Source organism: Medicago sativa, chromosome 2 (assembly GCF_051527215.1).
Source record: "Medicago sativa cultivar Bolivia chromosome 2, Bolivia_mono, whole genome shotgun sequence".
Taxonomy (NCBI): Eukaryota; Viridiplantae; Streptophyta; class Magnoliopsida; order Fabales; family Fabaceae; genus Medicago; species Medicago sativa.
Genome location: NC_140750.1, coordinates 19,272,806 through 19,278,825, shown reverse-complemented (window position 1 = coordinate 19,278,825; position 6,020 = coordinate 19,272,806). Strand labels below are relative to the sequence as shown.

Here is a 6,020-nt window from a genome sequence, read left to right as displayed (position 1 = left end):
GTAATTACGTATTATACAGATTTCTTCATTATTTTGTTCTCTTTATCATATCTAATTTTTACTTAAGAGCATTTATGTCAGTTTATACATACACATGGTTTTTATCATAATTCTGTCTCATACTAAACTACTAAATAATCATTTTATTTTATTTTATCTTTTTTTTTTCATTTCCTTTTCTTTCCTCCATTTTTCCTTAATCAACAAAACAAGCTGAAAAGAAGGTAGGGACTATAAGTTGTCCTAATTTATTTTTCTCAACGAGTAAAATTTGCTTTTATTTTTTCCAGCGGCTATATTGAGTCTCAGGGACTAAGAACCCAATAGTTTAGATTTTTTAAAAAAACATTTTTGACATTCTATTTATATTTACACTAGCGAAAAGACGGGCACTCACGTGTCTGTCTTTCCGCTCTTTTTATTATGTTAAATTTTGAAAATTATGAACGGAGTTTTTTATGAAATTTTGATTAAGACTAAAATTATAAATGTTTGTTGCTTTCAAGTTATAACAAACTAAACTAATAATGATTATCTTATTTTAATGACATCAATAATTTAAAAAAATATATAATCTAAATTCTTTTTTTTAATGACATCAACAACAATTTTGTTATAGAAAAAATTGTTTAAGGGTATAATTGGAATAATGAAAAGGTAAGTATAAATATACTCATCTAATTGGAATAATGAAAAAGTAAGTATACTAAATATACTCATCTAGTTTGTTACACTTTTTTAAATGATAAAGGGAATATATATATATATATATATATATATATATATATATATATATATCGTGTTTGTTACATTTGTTTAAATATTTAAATTTATTCTTATCTATTTGTTATATGTGTTATTTGTATTGAAAATTGAAGGCATTTTGGGAAAATAAAACAGCCCAAAAGTGCTGAAAGGGATAGTTTTCTTTATATATATAATAATAATATAGATATAGATATAGATATAGATGTAGGCTATTCTCAAAAATAATTTTCTTGAAAATAATTTTAATATTGAAGATGAAGTATCTATTTCGATCAGTTTAAGAAGGGAGACAAAACATAATTTATGATATCTATGTTTTTTCTACCATAACGAAAAACCGTTTTAATTTTTTTTTCGAAGGAGAAAAACCATTTTAATTAATACGCATAGTTTTTATTTGAATGCTTTTTGACCATAATTTATACTATTTTTTAAAAGTCTATAAAGAATAATCTCCAAATTATTTATTTATATCGAAAAGTATTTTTAAAAAAACTAAAACAAAAAAGTCTTAAAAATTAAAATGGATCTTATTTTTTATATAAAATTAATATCATTAATGTGTGATGTTAATCAGTTAATTGAAAATATTTAAAGTAACTTAATTTACTTATCACAAAAAAATTAACCTATCTTATCTTCTTTATTAAACTAATTAACTAACAGACCTATGAGAAAGAAAAGAAAAAGAAAAAACAACTAAAAACCTCACGCTTGCTTCAACACCCAAGCACATAAAGAATGATGTCAATTATTGCTATTAACTGAACAAGTATCAAATACAATACACATAATCATGCTTAATTATGCTGGATAATGAATATATTCAGTTCTTTAACCTCAAACATCGAATTAGTTTAATTGTTAGCGACTTTGTTGCACCAATTCTTCATTATGACATTCACGAATTTACCATGATTTAACGTAGTTGCAACATGGGAAGAATGACACTCACCACATTTTTCCATATATATGGAGAGGTCGATGGAGAGGGCGAAAACACAACATAGGAAATATTTTGATGTGACATTATAAACGGAAATCAACAATTAACTAAACCCTGATAAATATTTCAATGTGACGAAAGGAGATCAACAAATATAAAAGTGAGATTCGACAATGTTTGAAAGGTGAGAATGAGTTGTCTCACAGAATTTTTTTGAAAAAGTCTTACGGTTTCCTAACACGTAATGTGTAGCACTTTTGTCTCTTTTTCTGTTTTTCTTCATTGTTGGTGCACGATGAAGCGATGTGATGAATGATTAGGGTTTCTTATTGTTACAGTTTGTTTGTTTAAGTTTATAAATAACTCTTTGTCACTTGTTTCCTTATCGGGCCTTCCTAACCTCAATTTTAGAAAATGTGCAAAGTTTTTACCGTTTTTTTATTTATAAAATCTGCAAAATTAAGTTTCATACACGCCTCGAATTTGATTTTTCGACTGAAATGGGTAAAATCGATTTTTTTCCATGTGCGCATGAAAGAACAAAACTGCAGCTCAAATTTGAGAGCTCATTAACAATATGTCCTTGAACAAATATCGTCCTCAAAAAGAGGATAGGGGCGTGGTGAAGAAGCAAAGAGTTCTAAGCTTGGAAATTCATGATGCCTTAATAGCAAGCAATTTTTTTTTGGATATGACGAGGAAATGCGTATCCTCACAGAGGAGTTTACAAACTTTATAAGCTTATTTTTTAACAAGCTGTTTGACGAGGAAATGCGTACATATTTGTTTGATACCACTTGTTTGGTTGGGTAGTTAAGCATTAGAATGAAATTGATTGATAAGTTTATTTTCCAGTTTTAACACACGATGTTGCTTAATCTCGTCTAGATCTATGTAAAGTGATGAACCATTTAAATGTGGCGGGTTCATACTTCATGTCGAAGAAGTAAAGTCAAAATAAAACCAGTCAAAATCAATATTGATTAAAATCAAAACAAGTTCCAACAAAAATTAGCAAAAAAATAATATATCCAATTTTAAGGTTGAAAAAATAAAAGAAATTTAATTTATTAAAAATCAGATATAATCATGATTGTAACAAAAAATATATGTAATCATGATGACGACAAACCTTTTTTTATTAAAAACTAGAACCTCAATATAGCAAACCAAAACTGGAAATCTCAGTCTGGTTTACACTCTTGCTGGAGGTAATTAATAACATTAATAAGCTTTTCTAATATTTATACGATAAACACTAACTATACTTAATTACATTGTTTAACCAAGCAAATTCAAGAATTGGATTATGTGGTTGATTGCAGTTGACTGCATTGACTGTGCTGCTGATGCATCTGTTGTGAGTGCTGTGAATGAAGGAATTGAAGTGGCAAGAGACATCTTATGCTGCCTTAGAAGGCCTTGGGTTATGATCAGTGTCAATGATGATAAAGATCTTCACTTTCACAAAGCCCGTAAAACAGTTCTTATTGAACTTAATTATTCCATACATCACACGTCAGCATACATCAGAAGTTTATTTACAAAATTTAATAAAATATAAAGTTTAATCTATGCTTACCGGTAATCACTCAATGTTGTTAGTAAATCCTTCTTAACAGAATTTGATCCTGAGGACTGTCCATCGGACTGTTCACGCCCTTGAGAAAATGTTTGCCCTGCTAATGCAATCTCATTCCAAGAGAAATCTACTTCACAAATTTCATGTAACACCGAAACACCAAGAGTACTAAAGGTTTTAACTTGATTTACTCAAAATCTCGAAGTTTGTGTTCTTCTTATATACATAAAAACTGTCTTTTTAAAATATAAAACTTGTGATGTTTAATTGGATTGAACATGCAGGACGGAGTTATAACGGAGCGCTGCTATGGCTGTGATCGCTGTCTTCCAGTTTGCCCCTACGATAAAATAAGTACGATATTTTCTAGTTTCATCTGATATTATAAATCTTAGCTTTCCCTTAATTAGCTTTGTGTAATCTTATTGAATTTTCAACAATATATACTTTTCATATTGATCAAGGAGAGGTAACATATGTAAGAGATGCTGTTACAACTTCTGATCTCATCAAGAGAAACGATGTTGATGCTATAGAAATCCATACAAGTCCAAGGTAATATGAGTGTTCCTGAAATACTAGGACATAACTACAATTGCTATGAAAATACATTTCATGACTGCTATTCACAAAGTTTTATTAATCAAGTAATTAAAGTTTTACTAATATTTAAGGGGTTATAGTATTAGCTTTCCATAAATACTCGTTTCAAGGCTATTTTCATTTAATTCAACAATTTACTATTGAAATGATCCAGGTTAGTTTACCTAATGTTGGAGATTCAACAATATCTTCTATGAACAAAATGTTCTCTATTATGAAACCAAATCTTAGAAACTTCAACTTATGGCAGGCAGGTGTGGCATTTCTCTCTTTTCAACAGATTGATCAATTTTATATTCTTATAAGCCAAATTCTATTCCATGTTTCTTTTAACAAATTGATCTCTGCCCTGTATAAACTCAAGTTAGACGGCCGTCCGTTGAGTGGAGATATTGGGAGACGAGCAACTAAGGCGTCAATAGCCTTTGCTGCTCAGTTGGCTAAAGCAAAAGATAGAACTCCTGGTTCGTATTCACATTTCCATCAACAGTCCTTTGAAAACCTTCACAGGACCTGTTTGATGGTCATGATAGAGACGGATAGGATATGGATATGATAAGGTCTTATCCTCATGTTGGTTTCTTACTCGGGAAAAGATTTTAATGAGATAGGCAGGATATGATATGCGACATGGTCAAGTTATCATATCATGATGGCTCGTTAAAGTTTAAACACTTGATTGAGACATGATATGAATCTAAAATGGTTTAACTATATCCTATCTTATCCTGACCATCGAACAGGCCTTCAGGGTTTATACGTATCATGATTGAACTAATGTTTCGTTCCCTTAACATGGCAGGCTTTCTTCAACTTGCTGGTGGAACTAATGCTCACACAATTGAAGGATTGAAAAAAGAATGACTCTTTCAAACAACTAGTTTAAGTAATGCTGTCACGTGGTTACTTGATACTTTGTAAAGTATCTTGATACTTTCTCTTTTCTATTCTCACTTGCATTATAAGCATTCTTGTTTGTTTCCAGAATACTTGGATCATGAAAATTCAACAATCAGTACATCTAATCCATCACACGCTTTAATTAGCGGCATAGCCTATGGTGGCTACGCGCGAAAAGTAACACAACTACTTTTGTATGTCTGATTATTCATTTTCCATTCTGTTTCTGTTCTAAATTTTCTGTGGTTAGATAAAGTAATAGATTTCAGTCACAACTGGAGTCACATTATGTGATGACATTGGCATACATGTTCAGATTGTTGGTAGAGTATTGAGATCCATGCAATCCCAACATGGTGGAGCTGCTTCAATTGAAGATCATCCTGAGCATCTCTTATTGGCTCTAAGGGAAGCTCTTGCTTTGGTTGGACCTGTTAAATGTCTATAATCTATCTATGACAATTTCACATCACTTGATTGAAACTTTGATGTTGGAATTGTAAATTGTGATGTGTATGGAACTAAATGATTTCAAGTTTGTCAAAAATAATACTACCTCCGTCCCGGTATAATTGACCTACTTTGGTTTTTCACACAGATTAAGAAAAGTGTATAAATAAAGGGGAAAGTGGAATATATTGTATTGGGAATGATAAAAGTAGTATTATTTAGTGTTATATTGTATTGGGAATGATGAAAGTTGTATTGAAAATTGAAATGAGTCAGTTATTTTAGGACACTTTTTTTTAAAAAATGGGTCAGTTATTCCGGGACGGAGGGAGTAATATTATGCATTGTCTTCCATGCACCAAAATTCAAAATTGTTGTTCAAGTTTAATTAGCATGCACATATATTCAATTTGTATGATCTTCAATTCAAGTACTTATTTATTGATATGTGTATCCTACGATCTACTTGTGTTCCTCTAAAATGTAAAATTGGTGTTCAACTGTAACTAGCATGCACATAGATAATTAAGTTAGAACACCAAGTTTAGATAAAGCATAAATCTTTTTTTTTAGGGGAGAAAAAGCATAAATCTTAATATCAATAAATTAACAATATTGGATGAACATAAAAATTCATTTGAAAATGTATTTTTCTTCATGTTAGTGGACGATGTTAGTATGTTACCCTAGGTCTTGAACACCATGAATTAATTTCAATAAAATCCAAAGAATACAAGATAGGTGTGTGGAGGATTGTGAAGGTTCCCCAAT

At 30.2% G+C, this 6,020-nt stretch overlaps 1 long non-coding RNA gene and 1 pseudogene across 2 annotated transcripts; both read left to right on the top strand.

Moving 5' to 3' along the window:
• The first annotated feature begins 2,892 nt into the window (after positions 1 to 2,892).
• LOC146945255 (uncharacterized) lies at positions 2,893 to 3,465 on the top strand. Its single transcript, XR_015026281.1, has 3 exons — positions 2,893 to 2,925; positions 3,040 to 3,189; positions 3,337 to 3,465. It is a non-coding gene; the product is annotated as an uncharacterized LOC146945255 (long non-coding RNA).
• Positions 3,466 to 3,997: 532 nt separating this feature from the next.
• Positions 3,998 to 5,620, top strand: LOC146945254 (uncharacterized; annotated as a pseudogene). Its single transcript, XR_015026280.1, has 4 exons — positions 3,998 to 4,363; positions 4,702 to 4,785; positions 4,885 to 4,976; positions 5,116 to 5,620. The product of XR_015026280.1 is annotated as an uncharacterized LOC146945254 (transcript).
• Positions 5,621 to 6,020: the final 400 nt, after the last annotated feature.